This window comes from Schistocerca nitens, chromosome 2, assembly GCF_023898315.1.
Source record: "Schistocerca nitens isolate TAMUIC-IGC-003100 chromosome 2, iqSchNite1.1, whole genome shotgun sequence".
Taxonomy (NCBI): domain Eukaryota; kingdom Metazoa; phylum Arthropoda; class Insecta; order Orthoptera; family Acrididae; genus Schistocerca; species Schistocerca nitens.
In genome coordinates this window covers 253,069,202-253,091,441 of record NC_064615.1, presented here as the reverse complement: position 1 = coordinate 253,091,441, position 22,240 = coordinate 253,069,202, and the positions used below count along the sequence as shown (strand labels likewise).

The 22,240-nt window shown below is 44.3% G+C and overlaps 2 protein-coding genes across 2 annotated transcripts in view; one reads left to right on the top strand and one right to left on the bottom strand.

Moving 5' to 3' along the window:
• Positions 1-17,702, bottom strand: part of LOC126235979 (TLR4 interactor with leucine rich repeats) — a 336,875-nt gene extending 319,173 nt beyond the window's left edge. The window contains exon 1 of the mRNA XM_049944957.1: positions 16,772-17,702. The gene's annotated coding sequence lies outside the window, so the exon portion shown is untranslated. The remainder of the gene's footprint in view (positions 1-16,771) is intronic.
• The window catches only part of LOC126234959 (rab3 GTPase-activating protein catalytic subunit), a gene marked incomplete at its 3' end in the record, with an annotated part of 492,900 nt that overhangs the window by 401,368 nt on the left and 69,292 nt on the right, over positions 1-22,240 (top strand). The window lies entirely within an intron of this gene.

The window sequence follows — 22,240 nt, the reverse complement described above, 5'->3', positions numbered from 1 at the left end:
CCTTCCCCTTACCAATCGCACTGCCATCGCAAGCGGCTTAGCTTACAGTTATGTCACAACTTTCCAGTTCTGTAAAAGGGAACTAAATTACGATACTGGATTGTGGGTAATGAACTTATATACCAAGGATTGCATTGGGAGTTACACTTTCGTGTGGTCAGTACCGACCTCTTACGGTCCTAACTGTGTGTTTCTGACTTCGTTCAGTGTCTATTGTCATGCTTATTTTATAAGAGCTCTAAACATTGGAACAATATTCTAGATTTGGTAGCAATGTCATCCTCCGTGCGATTTTCTTTACAAATGCATTACAGAACGCATCTAACACATCTAAGCATTCCATTCACGTTCCGTAATACTAATTTTATGTGACTGTGCCACTTCATATAGCTTCTTAGTATTACTCTTAAAAACTTAGACGATGTCGTGACGTGCTCAGAATGTTCGTCGCTAATCTTGTAATTGTGTTCTCTCGGGTTCCTACTCTGTTTGACAGGCACTGTCTTATACCTTTAAGAACGTTTAAAGAAAGCTGTCATTCATTGCAGCAACTGCAAATTTTATCCACGTCTTTCTATAGTTCCTTACGATCGTACAATGAGGATACTTTGCTTCAGACCTCAGCGTGGTTAGCAAACAATCTTACAGTGATGCCAACCGTATCTGGTAAATCGTTAATCAGAACATCGGGTCCGGTGTAACTGCTGTGCCCTACTTGTCAAATATTCGTAATAGACTGCATCCAATCGCTACTCAGCTTGTGTTATGGGCGTCGGAGGTAAGCCCTTGTCCATAACACGCACTAAAATTTCTCGGTAAACAAATGTGGAAGAGGTCGCCGGCAATGCGGACGTGATCGTTGTAATCCGTTGTGGCGTTGTGAAGTGCAGGTATAGCTGCGTAATTGAACTTTATTTCCAGTAACCGAACTAATACGTGGAGCAGCGGCAACTACAAACAACTGACCAGGCAACAGACATAAAGGTAACAATAGTTCAACTTGGGTGCAAGTAGAATCACATCTGGGCATATGTAAAAACAAAAAAGTATGTGAATATCAAATTACTCACACGTGTGTTCCAAGTTCCTTACAGTAATCCTGTTTCCAACTGGGCTAAATATATTTTAGAGTTAAGAACCCGTTATTTTTTAGATCGCTTCTGCAATTCATTGCTTAGTTACAATTTCCTTACCAGGCAAGAGGTCACGTGAGATGTACCTGCTACATTGGCGTCTTCCTTTTTTGTCGGTAATATCTGTAGTACAGTCTTGCAGCAGGTGTTCAAACGAATGCAGTGCACCTCCTGTTTACAGTCACATTTATTGTATGTCCATTCGATCGCACTTCCTTGGTATCTGATGACAGCGTAACAGCCGAAAACCGGTTCGTGTAATAAATGATAAACATTGCAGAATATTTCACCAGTGTTGTGTGTGTGTGTGTGTGTGTGTGTGTGTGTGTGTGTGTGTGTGTGTGGTTCATTCATAACACTGTATACAGTTACAAAATTTTTGTTTTACTACATTTTGAGCAAGAAGAGAGATGTAAATATTAGTTTCTTCTCCATGAGGATTCATTGATTCATACTAACTGATATTTTTAAGGTAGAGGAAAACCGAATGTTTTTGTTCCACTGCTAAAAATACACGTAACGTAATTACGTAAGTAATGCGTTCACGAGGAAACACACACACACACAAAATATGTTTATGAAACGATGGTTTCATCCAAGCTTCGATACAAGCGATATCTGAGCACTTTGCGATCGAAAGCGACACGAATCCAGCATTGCTCGAGGCACAGTGGCAACGGACGGAGAAACCAACGCCCGCTTTCGCTTCTTCCTGTGGGCGCTTGTTCTGTGTCCACGCAGAGCAGCCCAGTCGATGTAGTCGCATCCTACGAGCGATCTGCGTGCGGATGCAATGCGAGGTCTGCGGTACACTACGAGTGCCACACCCAAGCAAAGGTCACTGTCTCAGGTCCATCTACTTCCCGAAATCAAACTGCCCAGCCGGTTTGCTTCCATGATAGAACGCTTTAGTCTATATCAAATACTGTTCCGTCGTAACCGCACTCAAGTCCACATCCGAAAGCAGAGGCGTCAGTATAGTTCAACACTTAGAGCTGTAAGTACGTTTGTTACGAACACTAACATACAATTGGAACTGAACTGAACTCATCGACGGAGACTGTTGATATTCATAAAATATCGAATGTTCCAGAAAATATAAACGTTCGAAACGTAAGGAATTTCTAGAACCTTCCAGAAACGATAAATTCTAAATAACAAATATTGGCTGGTAGTCGAATTCGAAGTAGCGACCCGCAGCACGGCAGGCAGCGATCCTAACCGCTACGTCACACAGCATGCACCACTTTTCGCGTTAGACTTTCAGTGTAAATCAAATAATCAAAACTGGCCTGATGCTTGCTTGTAATGGAAGTCCACCTATGTGTGTAATAGACTTTCATTTCACGTATGACTTTCCAGGGATATGTAAGGCATTGCAAGGAGCCATCGAAGAAGACTTAAGTGACAGTAACGTCTGTGGAGCTCGATCAATAGTAACACCATTTCTGTTCAACTACCCTTTAACACTGGAAGATCCTAAAGATCCCAGCAGAGGACTCGAAACGTCGATCGTGTACAAGATACTTGAGGAGGAACACGACGCGGTCCGACAGCCTAAAAGATGCAAACTTCAGTCACAACGGCCACGAAAGCATACAAAGTTCCATCCGTTATGAAGTTTGATGATGTTGACATTAATAGACTTCATAATTTCTAGTTCTAGCTCTAGCATCATGGATGCTTTCTATAACCTTACTGTCAATGTTCCATACTGTGCTAAAGACGTCCCTCCAAGGGACGTGAAAACGTTCGTAGACTGGGAGCTGGTGACGTCACACCCTAGAATTCTACTTTCTACTATATTCTGTCGTGTCAAATTTTTACGACGTGGGGAAGAACGTGACCGCTGAGATGCTCATATCGGTTTTACGTCACAACAAGGATTATAGAGTCATCATTTTGAATTAAGTCGTGCAGAGTCGAACTCTGTATTTAGTTGTTCTCATATTATAACGCACTGGCTGTGAATGTGCTGTTTTAAAGCACCACCACATTGAGCATATATTGAAAACGTGGACAGGACAGGAAACGACATACCGGTAGTTAAGGGCTTCTTGCATTTGATGCTTTATTTATTGTAACTTGCCTCCTGTGAAAGTGGTACAGCACAATAACGATGTATCAAAAGCGCTCCCTTTTTGGTACAGTTAGTTGTAGTTAAAAACCAAATAATGATATCTGTGGTTACAACCTGTAGAGCACTTTTAGAAATTATATATGACGTAACTTAGGCGCTGATGACGTATTCAAACCGTAGCCTAATCGGTAACGTTATGAACTATGAAGGAAAAGGTGGCAGATTCGCTCCCGGCAACCAAACTTACGTACGTTTCCTAAGATATCCTGGGATTTTCATGTTAATTCACTACAAGTATGATTTGCGATACTTACTATTCTTATTATAAATTATGTATCTGCTGCATTTCTTGTTGCATACGCAAATGGTTGATATGTTTCTCCAGTGGCCAGAAAGTTTAATGTGACTACTGTTCTGTGCCAGAAAGTAAACACAAGTTGCAAAGTGGATGTTTTTGTTGTTACGAAACGTTAAGTAATACCTATATACCTATCGCTTGGTTTTATGGAGTGCCTCATGTTTGTATCTTTCCAGTAAATATCTTTTTCGGTGATGCTGAGTAGCTTTTAAAAAATCTCCAGTTCCATTCGAATGAAATTATGAAACAAATGTCGATCTAAAAATCTGTATGATGAAGTATGTTACTTCATAGTGATGGTTCTTAGCAAAACGTCGAGCTTATGGGCATTACGTATACGGATACTAATATTAGACACTTCAACGATATTCAGTTTAAAACCAAAAATGTATTGGATATTTAGTTTATTTAACGAGTAACCTCTACTTGTAGGAATGTCAGATCGTTGTGTTGCAGTCGTAGTGTATCTCCACCGGAAATTCGCTGTTCAAGCCGCCGAGGAATCGAGAATCTTCTTCGCGATTTCCTCCGTTCTTCTTCGGCAATTGCCAACAGAGGTAACAAAGCTATTAACCGCGCGTCCGTTTTCGTAAACATATTGTGCGATTAGTGTGCCGGATGCAGCCAACTACCATTGGAGAGCTCTGGTGTCGCAAATGACGATGATGATCACGTTCCGTGAGATGTAGCAGGTCGTTTCAGGGCGCGCAGCGACCGTGACATATACCACGTGTGACGTGCTTCGCGGTGAGAAACACGTGTCGTGGTAGGACGGCTTAAGCGATATGGCGTCGTGTTGACCTTCCGTCTAGTGCGAATCCTCCACCATTTGACGGCGAGGTTTCGTTCTGTTATGTTGACACGTACTGTGAATCGGCGTTAATACTTGGAACGATGTAGGTATCCAGTTCCATACTCTTCACAGTGGTCTGCAGAATACACTGGAGTGGCAATAGTCAATGGATACCTCCTAATACCGTGTCGGACCTCCTTTTGCCCAGCACAGTGCAGCAACTCGATGTGACATGGCCTCAACGAGTCGTTGGACGTTCCCTGCAGAAATATTGGGCCCTGCTGCTTCTATAGCCGTCCCTAACCGCGAAAGTGTTGCCGGCGCAGGGCATTGTGCACGAACTGACCTCTTGATCATGTCCCATAAATGTTCGTTGGAAGACATGTCGGGCGATCGGAGTGGCCAGATCATTCACTGGAATTTCCAAAATGTTCTTCAAAGCAACTGCGAACTATTGTGGTCCGGTGACATGGCGTGTTGTCATCTATAAAAAAATCAGTCGTTCATTGGGAACATTAAGTCCACGAATGGCTGCAAATGGTCTCCCAAGTAGCCGAACATAACCATTTTCAGTCAATGATCGTTTCAGTTGGATTAGAGGACCCAGTTCATTCCACGTAAACATAAACCACAGCTCTATGGAGCCGCCACCAGCTTTCGCAGTGCCATCTTGACAACTTGGGCTCACGGCTTCGTGGGGTCTGCGCCGCACTCGAACCTTACCGTCGGTTGTTACCAAGTGAAATGGAGCCTCACCTGACCAGGCCATGGTTTCCCAGTCGTCTAGGATCGAACCGATATGGCCACGAACGCACGGGAGGCACTGCAGGCGACGTCGTGCTCTTGGCAAAGGCACTCCCGTCGGTCGCTTGCCGTCATAGCCCATTAACGCCAAATTTCGCCGCACTGTCCTAACGGATATTTTTGTCGTACGTCCCACATTGATTTTTGCGGTTATTTCACTCAGTGTTACTTGTGTGTTAGCTCTGACAACGGTAAGCAAACTCCGCTGCTCTCGGTCGTTAACAACTGAGTTGTGCGTGGCGAGAGGTAAAGACTGAAATTTGGTACTCTCGGCACATTCTTGGCACTGTGGATCTCGGAATATTTAATTTCCTAACGATTTCCGGAATTGTATGTCCAACGTGTGTAGCTGCAACTACCCTTGCACATTCAAACTGTGGCCATAAACACGTGCGTCGCCGGCCGCGGTGGTCTCGCGGTTCTAGGCGCGCAGTCCGGAACCGTGCGACTGCTACGGTCGCAGGTTCGAATCCTGCCTCGGGCATGGATGTGTGTGATGTCCTTAGGTTAGTTAGGTTTAAGTAGTTCTAAGTTCTAGGGGACTGATGACCACAGCAGTTGAGTCCCATAGTGCTCAGAGCCATTTGAACCATTTTTGAAACACGTGCGAAACCTTTTCACATGAATCACCTGTGTGCGAATGACAGCTCGGCCAATGCATTGCCCTATTCTACCTTTTGCACACGATATTACCACCATCTGTGTATGTCCATGTCGCTAGCCCATAACTTTTGTCACCTTAGACTAGTGTGAGTCGGCAGTAATACGCCGTACAATATATAGGTATTCTCTGCTATGCCCTTCACAGTAGTGTGCGGAGTACTTGGATGTAGAGGCAAGTCACTTGAGACCTGACAGTGAGTGAATCCTGTGGAACGTGTTCGCTTCGCCGTGGAACCCAGCACAGACGGGCTTTGTTTGGCAAGTGGCGCAACAGTGACCATAGCCTGACGTTGCCCAGTGGCACACTTCAGCACGCCCGGGTGGCTGCTACCTGCCGACCGCTTCCTCCTGGCTTGGCTGCGCTCCCGCAACTAATTGCCGGACGCTGAGGTGCCCTTCAAGAGCTGCACCCATATCCCACATTTTTTTCCGCCGGAGGTGTGAGAAAATACGTCGTTGCGCGTCGCTTCTATTTCCATTATATTCACTACTCTTTCGATCACCATGAAGCGCTTAGCGAAAGGTATTTTCTATAGATTAGAGAACCTGACAATAGTCGGATTTAAAAATTTGCGGTAGGTTGGAAATGCACCGTTGTGGAGGGTGTCGTGTAAACTGCGCTCAGTGAAATCTGTACCCAGTGAAGTTTGATGGTGGAAAGGTCCTCTAGTACCTCCTGTCCGAATTCCACAGCTTGCCCGACAAGTTGGAGAGCCGAGGGCTATTACGAAGTGGTTTATTGTATAATAACTGCGGATGAAGACAACTCCTGATGCTCGACCAAGAACTGAAATGCCAAAATTTTTACAATCTGAACTGATTGCAAGCTATTTAATATTATTTCCCACATACTCAAGATTATGTTACGTTATGCGACCAAAGATGCCGCTGTGTTTGATTATATTGTTTAGCATTGTAGGCCTTTTTCGGCGTGATTGCCACCTTTAGGTTATATCAGACGGTCTTGATATTCATATGACATCGATGTCTCAGTTGCTGTCGCATTACTGTGTAAGTTTGCTCCTTTGATGCTGTTGGTGTTACAGTATACACTTTTAGAGATTTTCAATTCACTCATAATTTACTGTTGCAACAGTGCATGTCGTGTACATGAAATTATTACATTTGCAGTTCAGTAGCATAAGCGGCTCTAAGGTACCAGTTTCGACCCATGCTGAAACACCCCTATTAACACGTGGTGTAGCCTCTACGAGCGGCCGGCCGGGGTGGCCGAGCGGTTCTAGGCGCTACAGTTTGGAACCGCGTGATCGCTACGGTCGCAGGTTCGAATCCTGCCTCGGGCATGGATGGGTGTGATGTCCATAGGTTAGTTAGGTTTAAGTAGTTCTAAGTTCTAGGGGACTGATGACCTCAGAAGTTAAGTCCCATAGTGCTCAGAGCCTCGACGAGCGACAGTGCAGCAGTTGACACTGGCTACTAGCTCATCGTACAGACGGCGAATGCTGTCCCGGGATACGTTATGCCGCGCCTGCTCGACCTGTTCAAGCAGTCCTGTAAGAGCTGTTGGTTGACGAGTCTCACGAGTCGCTCCTCGTCCCATCATATCCCGCACGTGCTCTCTTGGAGACAAGTCCGGATAACATGATGGCGATGGAAGTTGCTGTACGTCTTGCAGAGCACGTTGAGTTTCACGGGCAGTGTGTGTGCGAGTATTATGCTGCTGGAACAGCGCATCACCTTCTTGTTGCAAGAAGAGCAAAACGAGTATTACAACACTCTGCTCGCACCGAGCGCTGGTTAGCATTTGCTCCAGAAGCACCAGAGGTGGACGAGAGTTTTAGCTTATCGCACGCCACCCTGGGGTGGGGCCAGTGTGTCTAGGACGAATGTACTCTAGGACACAGCGCTCACCAGGTCTATGTTGTATGCGCAAACGACCATCACTGGCGTGCAGCGAGAATCTGCTTTCATCGCTGAAGACGACGTCGTGTGCCAGTCTACTTCCAAGTGATCCTCTGACGACAGCAGTCGAGCCGTGCACGTCGATACTGTGGCGTGAGTGGAAGACGGGCTAGAGGTATCCGTTCCGTGGTCGCACTGCTAATAACTAGTTCGTAACAATTCGTGTTGTCTGGGTTCACAAACCCTCTTATCTGCGCCGTGGTAGCTGTACGATCTGCCACTGGCTCCCTTACAATACGACGATCCTGGCGGGCGACTGCGCTGCATGAACGTTCAGAACCTTCTCTACGGCTGTGAGAATGTTCACGTGAGCGACTGGGCAACTGATGCAGCACGTCCAACTTGTGTGGAAGTTCTCCGAAAGGACCATTCCGCCACTGGAAGGCCATAATTTGACCCCTTTCAAACTTCCTGAATTGGCTGTAGGAAGCACGAGTGCGTCTCAAATGGTTCAAATGGCTCTGAGCACTATGGGACTCAACATCTTAGGTCATAAGTCCCCTAGAACTTAGAGCTACTTAAACCTAACTAACCTAAGGACATCACACACACCCATACCCGAGGCAGGATTCGAACCTGCGACCGTAGCAGTCCCGCGGTTCCGGACTGCAGCGCCAGAACCGCTAGACCACCGCGAGTGCGTCTCCATGGCATGCTTGCCTGCTTGCTTCACATATATGCATCACACTTAGCCTTCTCACTGTGACTGTTCCATACTGAAGGATAGACGCTGATGGCACTGTAGTAACTGTGCCACTATACTATCTGTTGCCGGACGATGTTGCAACCATTATCAGTACATCTATTATACCCCAGGTGGCATATGCCGTCATCAGATCAAAATTTACATCGTCTATCCAAGCGTATTAATTTTTTCCGGCAATGTAGATGTAAAATTTTTTGTTGGAGCACTTGCTTATGTAATTGTGCTATTATCAAAGTTCATTTCACAATGGCGTTTCGTGACACGTCATTATGAAATAAAGTTATATAATTCCACAACCACATAAATAACTGGTCCAAGAAAAATTTTAACATCTACTGTAGCGCCAACAACATCTAAGGAACAAATTTATACAATGGTGTGACAACAACTGAGACGTCGATATGATATGGATATCAAGACCACCTGATACAGCCTAAAGATGGAAATCGCACCGACATGGGCGTAGAGCAGTAAAATCAGTGTAATCAAACATAGCAGCGTCTTTGGTCTCATACCATAATATACTAATGCCCTTATATGACGTATATGACGCAGCGGGCCAATATGAGCACACAAAATAATCAGTTTTCTGACTTACGACCGGATCTTCAGAAGCTAAAATGGAAAGAATAAAAACCAACCACACACACGTAATTTGTAAATCATCTCTCTTCTAAGTGACAAAGGATACTTAAAAAAGATATGGCGTATACCTGTGGACTTGCATATTGAACGTGTAATGTACGTAAGAAGCTTTCTCATGTTAAAAAGTTTGGTGTATGAACGTACACTTTCCGATCATAACTTTCCGGACGGAATTGTTACTAAATGTCTCGAGAGGCGAACTCACCAGTGTAACAGGATGCAGAAGGTATTGTGTTGTCAGTAGAGAAGAGGTACCCGGAGAGTGGGTCAGTCCAGGGGAGGTGAGTGGCTTCGAAAATCGACTAGTCATTGGATGTCACCTGAAGAATAAATCCATCAGCGACATTTCGAGCCATCTGAATCTGCCCGAGGCGATGTCCGTGATGTGACTGTGAAGTGCAAACACGAAGGAACACCGGGAGATAAAATAAGACCGGACAGACCTCGTTTGCTGACGGATAAGGACGGTCGAGCATTGCGAAGGATTGTTCTAAAAAATAGCATGAAATCGGCGGAAGGAATCACTTGTCAGTTCCAGAGTGCTGTCAGCAGCCCAGCTATCTCAGTGACTGTACACGCCTCATCAAGCTGTTTACAGTTAATACTAAGCGACCCTTTAGTTTGTGTAAAGGGCGGCGCCACTAGCCAGTGGATGACTGGAAACGATTGATCTGGAGTGTTGAATCACGCTGCACCTTGTACCAGTCCGATGGATGGCTTTCGTTTTGGCGAATTCTCGCAGAGCGTGAGCTGCCATCATTTCAGTGCCAACCGTGAATTACGGAGAAGGTCGTGTTACGGTATTGGGGGTGTTTATCGGGCTAGGTTGTGGTATCCTTATGACAGTTACAAAAACGCTCAATGCGGAAGGATGTGAACATAAATTATAGCATTGTGTATTGCGTGAAGTAGAGGAGCAGTTCAGGGATGATGATTGTTCTGTCAGCGTAACAATATAACGTGCAGCACCTGAGAGGAAATAGTTTGCCTTCAGTAGCATTCCTGAAATGGACAGGCCTGCCCCGAGAACCGACGTGGACCTAATGTAGATCAACTGAAGTACAGAATAGAAATATTTACTTTTGTCCCGTTTTTTTGCCTTCGTTAGTATTAGTATCCTATTCTTCAGCTGACCTATATAGGTCAACTGAAGTACAAGATACAAATTTTACGTTTTTCGCTTTCGCTAGTACTAGTATCCTGTTCTTCGGGTATATTAGTACCAGCGAAGGCGAAAATACCGACATTCGTAAAATTTGTGTATATGTCAGCTGCTGTACTCCATGCCAGTGTTAAGCATGTCGCTTTTTTTTTATTTCGCTAGCACTAGTATCCTATACTTCAGTTGACTTGTATAGGTCAAGTGAAAACTAGGATACTAGACTTTTCTACTGTCAGTAAAGTAATACGTAACATTTCGTTCGAAATGTGGATGTATGTGATACATGTTCACGAGTAGTTTTCTCTTTACGCAGTCGTTTGTTCCTCGACATCCGCCTATGCTTTCAAATCTTTGCAGTGCATCATCTGTGGTAAATTGTGAGGTCTCTGGTCAAAGCCGGCCGGTTGTGTCCCGTTCTTCAGTATTCCCAAATCGAGAGAGTGAACAGGTCACACCATGAGTTCCGTTAAAAATCAACCACCCGTGCTGTATGAGGTCGAGTATTATCGCCCATCAGTACGAAGCCAGGGCCCAGAGTACCTCGCAACAACCCCCTATATGAGGTCCCAAGATCTCGTCACGTTACCTGACAAGGCAGTTAAACCCTACCGATTCACCCGTACAATTTCGTGATGAGGTGTTTGAGTGGTCAACGTTGTTCCTGCCAACGCCATTACGGATCCCCCTCGATATCTGTCTCTTTCCGCAACGTTTGGGTCCCGAAATCGTGTTCCACGCGTCCTCCAGATGCGAATCCGTGGAGAAACACTCTCCAGACCAAATCGGGAGTCATCTTTGAAAGGAACATTGGCCCACCGTTCGACCGTCCAGGTGGCATGTTGACGGCTCCACTCTAGGCGTTCCTTTCTGTGAAGACACGCCAAAGGTAAAAGACAGCATGTCTCCAACAATAACGGGCGCTGATGACCGCGGCGTTGAGGGCCCCACAAACCAAACATAATCCAACAATGAAGGCCACTCTGCTGAAGCCGTCTGTACACCGTTTGCCTCGATACAACACGTCCAGGGGATGCTGCGAGGTCAGATGCCAGTTGCAGTGCAGTACTAAGGCGGTACAGTCGTGCCCTTACAGCCAAATAACGGTCCACTCCCTCTGTTATCACACGTCGTCGGCCCTGTTCTGGTTTCCAGGATACTGTTTCGGTCTCTAGAAACTGTCGCCTTATCCGAGGAACGACAGAACGATTCACAGTAAGCCATCGGGCCACATCAGTTTTCAACTGTCCTGCTTCCATTCTTCCTATGGCCCTCCACAACAGAGTCTGGTTGGCGTGTACTCCGTGCCATATAGTGAGTACACAGCGATTTTGGATCTGGAACTACCCTGCAAACATCCACCTAGCTTGGTAGATGCCTTGACGTCATTTCTGGCGTGGTTGTCCTTTGATCGAAATGCCCTCTTCCGTACAGAATGCGATCGTAAGGACATCTGTTAACAGTCTGTATGATTATATCGTGAATTAGACACAGGATGGGAAAATACCAGTTTCTTGCTTTAATTTTGGACTCCAGTGTATATATTCAACACGGTGCTTTAAGCAAAAAGGGAAGGATTTTTTTAAAGAATTTTACTCTTTTATCCTTTGCAAATCTCGGAAAATTTATTCCGTCCATTGCTTAGTTAAAGGGGCGCGAGTCTTACAAATATTCGGTATTGCTTTGCCTGACGAAACGGATTGCCTGTCAGAGGCTACACGAAATATTCGTGCGTAGAGTCCGTGCTGTAACTTGCTCGATAACTTACAGATTTCAGTTCGTCGGGACACCAAGGGCACCTACGCAAACAGCCAATGCCACAAACCGTTAAGCTCACAAACGCCGCCGCTACACTACCGCGCCGGTGAGCACGGCGAGACGATAATTCGCGCTTTCCGATCCTGTTTGTCGAGCCGCCATAACCAGCACCGCAACTCTTGCCCACATTTTCAGCTCTCTCTGAATCTTTCTTATTTTCCATATACTCATACTATTTTTGATAGCGCAAGAAGAGAAAAAAAGAGTACGGTTTAACGTCTCGTCTACGTCCACGTTATTAGCGCTAGAGCACAATCGTGTTCTGGAGAAGGTTTATGGGAACCAAGGATAACCTAAATCTGGATGGCTCGAGGACAATTTTTTTCCTTCCATCCACTATCTCCTGCCAGGTACAGTCAGTTCCACAAGAAAGTGTACGCCGTTATATGTATGAAATAAAAGACACTATTATAAATATATTTTTACATAAAAATACATGTTATTGCTAATTGCTCAATCACCTAATAGTTAATCCAATCGCCACCATTGTCGATTATAGCTTGGTACGTTTTTGGCATGCTTTTCATGAGATTTTCAGCATATTCTCTCGATAACGATCTCCATATTTTATATGACAGCTGCTTCAAAGTGTATACTGGCTTTCCTCTATGTTTCATCTTAATATACGACCAAACATCTTCGATCGGATTTGTATCCGGAGGCACTGCAGGCCAGTCCATCGTGGACACCCCATTGTCTTGTTCCCACGCTGTAAAGAGACGGCTGCTATGTTTCGGATCATTGTCCTCTTGAAGCACCCAGATTGCCTCGTTCCAAGCAAATAGCTTCTTAACGACCTTGGAATGCTCTTTTGATAAATATTGCACATTTTTTTCAGCGTTTAAATTGGCTGTAAATGAGTGCAAATAGCCACGTCGCGCACGTTATCATCCACGTTTCCAACCTCTAAATATCGTTTGAAACACTTCGCAACGAATGTTTTCGACTTTATAAGAATTTTAGCAGCAGCTCCATACGAAAGCTTTGGTCCCTTTGACTGATTTACAAGGAACGCTGCCTCGCGACGCTTAAGATATTTTGCATTCATTTTAAACTGAAACTGAGAAATTCAACTCTCACACTGTTTATCTGTTCAAAAAAATGGTTCAAATGGCTCTGAGCACTATGGGACTTAACATCTGTGGTCATCAGTCCCCTAGAACTTAGAACTACTTAAACCTAACTAAACTAAGGATATCACACACATCCATGCCCGAGGCAGGATTCGAACCTGCGAGCGTAGCAGTCGCGCGGTTCCGGACTGAGCGCCTGAACCGATAGACCACCGCGGCCGGCTGTTTATCTGTACATTGTGCAAAAGCACATTGATTGCAGATTCGAGACCACTACCAGAGATGTCAGTGAGGACGATACGTTTAAAATTATGGCGTACACTTTCTCGTAGAACTCACTGTCAGTATAAGCAAAAGCAGTTCATTACATGGACGAAGGAGATATTCTTTCGAAAACATTTGTATGCGTAATTAAAAGATATACATTTTCATTCATCTTAAAGAAGGTTTCAGAACTCTCATTAATGCTATTTACGTTTTGTACGACGAGCATTTTAGACTAGAAGTAACACAATAATTTACAGTCCCGGAATACTTGCCCACATAGCTGTGATTTGTTCAATATTTCACTGTTCGTTGCTAGCGATTGTCTCTACTAAACTTCAATTAACATGATAACGAGAAACCTATCACATACCATATAGAGGTGCTAAGTTGTTCTAGTCACTTCACTGCCAACATCTGTCAAACACCAAACAAACTACACTTTATAATTTTTGACCAAATATTGGTTCACTGTTGTTAAAATTAACATTGTCGATGAAGACTTGTGCGTTCGTTCTGCTAGTCAGAAGCGGACTTTTAAGAACATTTAAAATGGATATCGTTACGACATTCTTACGTCGTGAGGGCGAATTTATACACTTGACGAGAGTCTAATTTACTTTGATATAAAATATTTGCGAAATAAATCATGCACGTAGTATTGTAAGTAGCATAACGAAGTCTCAGAAGAGTGCCATATCTTATTACTAGTTAATGTTTAATCTGGTAATTGTTTGTCTTTCTTACAACTCTGTGGAGTGGAACAGTTTTCAGAAGTCGGGAAAGAACAGTGTGTTACGACAGTGAAATGCAATCTGAAGTATCCGATTACGCATACTGCGTATAGAGTAGCTCTACCGCCTTCCCACACCAAGCTGCAGTGACATGACGAACACTTGGGTTACCATCCATGGAAACACTAGTCTGAAAAGGAACTGAATTGTCATACTTGATCATGGGTAACGATCTTATCTACCTAGACCGCTCAAACTTTGATGGATGTGTTGTAGAACTTAACAAGTGCCTTCCAAATTGATGACGGTGATCCACACATTTTCCTTTCATCTCCTGTAATTCATTATGCGGTAATTTGTGGTAAGTTACTATGGGACCAAACTGCTGAGGCCATCGATCCCTAAGCTTACACACTATTTAATCCAACTTAAACTAACTTACGCGAAGGACCACACACACACACACACACACACACACACACACACACTCGAGGGAGGTCTCGAACCTCCGACGGGGGGAAGCCGCGCGAGGCGTCTCAGACCGCGCGGCAATTTATAATTCGCATGTTACCAGTCCCATAATTCTGTACGATCCTGCTGGACTTAAAATTATAAACAAACAACTGAATAAAGGCCAAAACAAAAAAGTATGTAGCTGTATTTGCGGGCAAACTTTCGGAGCGCTTTGTTCCACACTTGTTGATGATGCAGTAGAAGTTCCTCCTTCCGTCTACCAGTTACCAACTGCCGCAACGTGATACGCCAGAATGTCGGTGCCTTGAGTCACACAGCGCTTCAAAAGCAAGCCATCGAACAGAAGGTAATTCCCACTGTGGCATTTTAATCGGTATTCAAGACAGATCTTTCCACTGGGAGGAACGTCTAGCTGAATATTCTTAATACAAAAAAAAAAAAAAAAAAAAAAAAAAAAAAAAAAAAAAAAAACTTAAAGCTACATTTTGTACCGAAACACAATAATTCGTCACAAGTCAGAAAGTGCTGCAAAAGCTAGGACAGCTACGTCGTTCGTTGCTGCTGGGAACTGAAAGTCATGACAATCTATTTTATCCTTTAACAGATTCATTTCATTGTGTGGAAGTTGTGTATTTTAGTGTCCATCGCAGGGTACCTTACTTGGACCTTTTTTCTAAATGTATGTTAGGTGTTTGTCGTGGGAATTGTCACTTTTATGGGGGGACAATTTTTAAGGTAATTTTCAAACATCCACGTCTCTTGATTTTTGCTTGTTAACAGAATTAATCAACGCGATAAACCAAAAATTGTGCAGTTATTATGTCTCATTTACCAATGAAAATAGGATGTGAATAGTATTGAGCTTAGTATGAGATTTTCCGCGGTGTAACGAATTTTGACTTTTTAGTGAGTGTAGTCATTGACGTCATTTACTGGAAGAATTTAAAAATTGAGGTCATAGTTGATAGTACAAAGGTGTGGCTGCCATCCAGGAAGACAGTTGTGAAGCACCATACCTTGTAGACATTGAACGTTCTCTAATGCAGTTTGCCACGGAGCTGCAGAGGACGCAGGAAACTAGAAGATAACGCCCCTGACATTTTCTGTGGAGGTCCGTTTTGCCTTCATTAGCTGTAGCTTTTCAACGCTCATATCTTCCAAGAAATTATGGGGTGGGTGAGAAGCATAATTATTCGCAGATGCATGCGTCCTGTATAGTCAAATATGTACTACCTATGTAGTTGTAAAGAAAGGAGAGGGATAGCAGATGAAAATGCCAGGATTTCATAGTTATAAAAATAAGTGTGTAGCCGATATGATGATCACTGTGAAAGGTTATTTTTTTTCTGTTGTAGAACGCGAATTTCATCTTAAATTGAAGGACTCGTGACTAAACGAAACTTTTTTTTTCTCAAGATAGAGTAATGGCATATGGTTTATTGCCTTCACAAGACATCTGTAAACAGACACAAGACTATTACATAAGCACTAGTTTAGAATGGAACATACTGTCAGCAGTTTGTGACTGGGGAATCCCATCAGTATAGAGTTCCTGAAACATCGATCGCCAAGAACTGTGTTGTTTGAAATTTTTCATGTTGAGAAATGGGAAGAAGTGATCTGTTTTACACGATAAAAAACTTTTTGTAGCCAAGCTCGCATAAATACTTCTGTATTTTCGGAAGCCGGTTTCGATAGGCTTTGCTGTCATTTTCTGGTCTTCATTGTGAGTTGGAACCTCGTGCCAAGTTCTCTTATTAGTTGGTAAAATGTAGCACATTATGCCAAGTTTTTCAGAAATAAAACATTAACAGTCAAAACGGACCTTATACCCAGTGGCATGTCCGTATAAGTGGCGCTCACAGATGATTCTCACGTCTTAAAAAACACAGTATACAATGAAATGTACAATAACAAATTTGTGACAAACCTCTGCATAATGTGCTACATTTTACCGACAAACAAGAGAACTTGGCACGAGGTTCCAACTCACAATGAACACCTTTTCTATGACAGCATTGCCCGCCGAATATAAATAAGTATTTATGCGATCTTGGCTGTAAAAATTTTTTTACCAGCTATGTTGTTGTTTCAGCATTTTATTTATGTCAGTAAACAATGTTAGTTCATACGAGCTGACTTACCTTGTTTGTAATATCCACGTGAAGGCTGTCTGCGAACAGAAATCGGGCGCTGTGACGATCTGGGTTAGAACCTGTGGTGGCACATGTCCTGTGATTGTCACTTTTCCGCTTGAGCAGAACACTACGCTTGTGTACGCACACACACTTTTCGACTGTCCGCAGGCTTTTACCGGCTCGGTCACACTTCCACGCAACGAATTTGCTGGTCGGTGGCTCGGGAGCGCGTAGTCCGTGTAACAGTGCTGTCAATCGTCACCTGTGGGTCTTGCCCGCTGCGACGCCGCTGCTCGTACTCTGCGACCCACTTCCCTCAGACGGAGAGTCTTTCTGTTTTCCGTCGCCTATTTGTTCACCGCAATTTTGCTGCCAAGTGAGCCGGATTCGGATGCGAAATGTAGCGTGTAGGCGTTGGCGTAGGTAGTCACTTGTCGTAGATGAACTGTAGATTGGTAGTTCAGCAACTTCGTCTTTAGCACTTCTGCTGAGCCCAAAGTACTTAATTAGACGAGAGATTGATACGGGAGTCTCGGTTCGCTCTGAGGCACCCCGCAGCTATGGAAACTTGAATGAGTCTCTTTAAGAACTATCCTTGTAGGCCGTTGACTCTCATCACGTGTAGTACAGGCCCATCTGAGCACAGTCACTAGCTAACACAGGCTCTCTTAGAGGGTGTTGCTGTGCTTGAAGACGAGCCACCTGTTGTTGACACTATGACAGCGACTTCAACACTTGCGGTAGTCCAAGGTCTTGATGTCACACACTGCGTTGCTGGTACCTTGTGCTCTCCCTCTCGACTGGTAGCTGGATGGGCTGGGGTCGTTCCGGAACCAGCAGCGCGGCGGGTGTCGAAGGCGCTCGATCAGCAGCGCACTCGACGGCCTCTTGCGGCTGAGTGTGGATCGTGTGGTGCGTGGCGTGGTGGCGGCTGGAGCTCCGGCGGCGGACTGCGGGTCATCGCCCGGCTGAGGTAGCAGCGGCGGCCAGGTAGCGGCCGCGTCCCGTTGCCTGGAGGCCGACCGCCCCCACCACCTGCCACCGACCGCCAGCAGCCGAGTCGCCGCGCGCCACGCCCACCTTCCGTTTTCAGTGCCACTCTGTGTGCGCGAACTGGTATTTGTTTTTATTCGTCATCGCCATCATCATCTTGTTCACTTTACGACTACAGCCAGGACCTGCTTGGAACACAAGCATCTTCCCTGGTCTTTCCACCACCTTTTTGTTGCTGTTACACCCACAGGGCGCGGGATGGCGGGGATGGGGGACGGGTTCGGAGGCGGTAATTGGGGGCCATTACCATCTCTCTAAAAAAGTGGTTACTACGGAAGCAAAGGGGACTTCACAGCAAACATAAACATAGCCAAAGCCTTACAGACAAACAAAAATTACACGAAGCGAAATGTAGTGTGAGGAGGGCTGTGCGAGAGGCGTTGAACGAATTCGAAAGTTCTGTGTACTGACGTGGCAGAAAATCCTAAGAAATTTTGGTCTTATGTCAAAGCGGTAGGTGGATCAAAACAAAATGTCCAGACACTGTGTGACCAAAATGGTACTGAAACAGAGGATGACAGACGATGGGTCGAAATACTAAATGTCTTTTTCCAAAGCTTTCATATAGGAAGACTGCACTGTAATTCCTTCTCTAGATTCTCGCACAGATAACAAAATGCTAGATATCGAAATAGATGACAGAGGGATAGAAAAACAATTAAAATCGCTCAGAAGAGGAAAGGCCGTTGGACCTGATGGGATACCAGTTCGATTTTACACAGAGTACGCGAAGGAACTTGCCCCCTTCTTGCAGCAGTGTACAGTAGGTCTCTAGAAGAACTCAGCGTTCCAAATGATTGGAAAAGGGCTCAGGTCATCCCCGTTTTCAAGAAGGGACGTCGAACAGATGTGCAGAACTACAGACCTATGTCTCTAACGTCGATCAGTTGTAGAATTTTGGAACACGTATTATGTTGTAGTATAATGACTTTTCTGGAGACTAGAAATCTACTCTGTAGGAATCAGCATGGGTTTCAAAAAAAGACGATCGTGTGAAATCCAGCTCGCGTTATTCCTCCAGGAGACTCAGAGGGCCATAGACACGGGTTCCCAGGTAGATGCCGTGTTTCTTGACTTCCGCAAGGCGTTCGATACGGTTCTCCACAGTCGTTTAATGAACAAAGTAAGAGCATTTAGACTATCAGACTAATTGTGTGATTGGATTGAAGAGTTCGTAGATAACAGAACGCAGCATGTCATTCTCAGTGGAGAGAAGTCTTCCGAAGTAAGAGTGATTTCAGGTGTGCCGCGGGGGAGTGTCGTACGACCGTCGCTATTCACAATATACATAAATGACCTTGTGAATAACATCGGAAGTTCACTGAGGCTTTTTGCGGATGATGCTGTAGTATATCGAGAGGTTGCAACAATGGAAAATTGCACTGAAATGCAGAAGGATCTGCAGCGAATTGACGCATGGTGCAGGGAATGGCAATTGAATCTGAATGTAGACAAGTGTAATGTGCTGCGAATACATAGAAAGAAAGATCCTGTATCATTTAGCCACAATATAGCAGGTCAGCAACTGGAAGCAGCTAATTCCATAAATTATCAGGGAGTAGGCATTAGGAGTGATTTAAAATGGAATGACCATATAAAACTAATCGTCGGTAAAGCTGATGCCACACTGAGATTCACTGGAAGAATCCTAAGGAAATGCAATCCGAAAACAAAGGAAGTAGATTACAGAACACTTGTTCGCCCACTGCTTGAATACTGCTTACTAGTGTGGGATCCATACCAGATAAGGTTGATAGAAGAGATAGAGAAGATCCAACGGAGAGCAGCGCGCTTCTTTACAGGATCATTTAGTAATTGCGAAAGCGTTACGGAGATGATAGATAAACTCCAGTGGAAGTCTCTGCAAGAGAGACGCTCAGTAGCTCGGTACGGGCTTTTGTTGAAGTTTCGAGAACATACCTTCACAGAGGAGTGAAGCAGTATATTGCTCCCTCCTACGTATATCTCGCGAAGAGTCCATGACGATAAAATCAGAGAGATTAGAGTCCACACAGAGGCATACCGACAATCTTTCTTTACAGGAACAATACGAGACTGGAATAGAAGGGAGAACTGATAGAGGTACTCAAGGTACCCTCCGCCACACACCGTCAGATGGCTTGCGGAGTATGGATGTAGATGTAGATGTAGAAGCGCTTATTTCCTTACAAATGCAATTTTCCATGTTTCTCAGATAACTCTCGCAAACTAAAGTAACATGAATACTAAGAGTCTCGAAAATGACAAGGGAGTTGTGCTGTGCCAGTGTGGATGACACGAACTTAGGAAGTGACCCACGGTTCGTTAAACAACCAATCCACTGTTGAAGACTATTATATCAAGCGAGCCAGTATTTGCTGGGTTCGGTACCAATGCTAAAGGTTTAAGGGTTAATGTAACCGATAACACTTTAGAGTGCAAACCAGGTTAGTATTTTTATACAGAACGACTTGCCCAGATTAACATCAGCTAACGATATCAATCATCATTATATAACAACAAATAAGCCCTCGGTCACAAATATTAAGTCAAAATTGACCAGGTTTCGACGCTACTATGAGCGTCGTCTTCAGAATTAAACTAACTGTTCTAAAACATAATAGGTATGTAAGACATTAATAAACTAATGTATGTACTGACTGGAAAGAGATGCAGTACTTACAAGCCACATTCTAAAAGTTGTAAATAAGGTAAGATGGCGAGCCACTAAGGGCTGCTCGTACCTGAGTGAACACGGGTTGCAACAAAACTTTAGTTTATTAATGTCTTATGTTTTAGAACAGTTAGTTTAATTCTGAAGACGACGCTCATAGTAGCGTCGAAACCTGGTCAATTTTGACTTAATATTTGTGACCGAGGGCGTATTTGTTCTAATATAATTCTGATACGGTCACTGAACTTTAGCAGCTATGTTCAAAGTTTTATATCAATCATCGTTCATCAAGCCTTCATTCGCGTTTCACTAGACGTCATTGTGCATTAGGTAGCTAGGCGTTACTACTTCCTCTCCAGTATAGGACTGGTAGGTGGAGGTTACTCATTATTTACTAGTCAGGGAAAAACCGTTTATTGCTATTGTTTGGGATTATTGTATATGGAATTACTGTACTCTTTTTAAGGTACCAAAAAGTAAACAACACTAACAAGACCTACGGTTCAGTATGTCACGCCAGTATTAATTAATCAGAAAATGGTTCAAATGGCTCTGAGCACTATGGGACTTAACATCGGTGGTCATCAGTCCCCTAGACTTAGAACTACTTAAACCTTACTAACCTAAGGGCATCACACACATCCATGCCCGAGGCATGATTCGAACCTGCGACCGTAGAAGCAGCGCGGTTCGGGACTGAAGCTCCTAGAACCGATCCGCCACAGCGGCCGGCTAACTAATCACACAGTGGCTTCCCTGCAACCATTTCTTCTACGTTGGCAGCAAGTGGTCTTATAACTAATAAATTAGAACAACCTTCATTAATAAAGCTAAAATATCACTATTTTACAGAGAAAAGCCACACTCCACAATAGATTCGTAAATCGCTCAAGCAAAGTTCAAACAATCAGACATTTATGTTACCCTAAATCCATGCTAACAAGTTAGATTCCACCAATATTTCACCATTCAGGTATCAGTGGACCTTACAAAACCGTTTGATAGCATTTACGTAGAGTTCTTTAAAAATTTTACACCGCAAAATGCGTGTACAAATTTCATTCTTTTGTCTATTTACGTTTAATCAAAGGCCATTACTAACAATCGTCAGTGATATTACACCATTTGTCAAAATAATGTCAATATCTACACTATATAATCAAAAGTATCCGGACACCTGTCTAAAAATGACTTATAAGTTCGTGGCGCCCTCCATCGGTAATGCTGGAATTCAGTATGGTGTTGGCCCACCCTTATCCTTGATGACAGCTTCCACTCTCGCAGGCATACGTTCAGTCAGGTGCTAGAAGGTTTCTTAGGGAATGGCAGCCCATTCTTCACGGAGTGCTGCACTGAGGAGAGGTATCGATGTCAGTCGGTGAGGGTTGGCAGGAAGTTGGCACTCCAAAACAACCCAAAGGTGTTCTATAGGATTCCAGTCAGGACTCTCCTGTGCGGGATAGTCCACTACAGGGATGTTATTGAGTTCCACGCAAAACAACAAGGGTGCAAGCCCCCTCCATGAAAAATATTACCACATCATAACACAACCGCCTCCGAATTTTATTGTTGACACTACACACGCTGGCATATGACGTTCGCCGGGCATTCGCCATACCTACACCCTGCCATCGGAGGTGTGCGTGCTAGTAGTCCTACTGCTAATTACTGGTTCAAGCCAGGGCTCACGAGCCCTCTTTTTGCTGTGGTAACTATATGAGCTACCACAGCTGCTCTTACAATACGACGATCCTGGCGGGCGTTTGTGC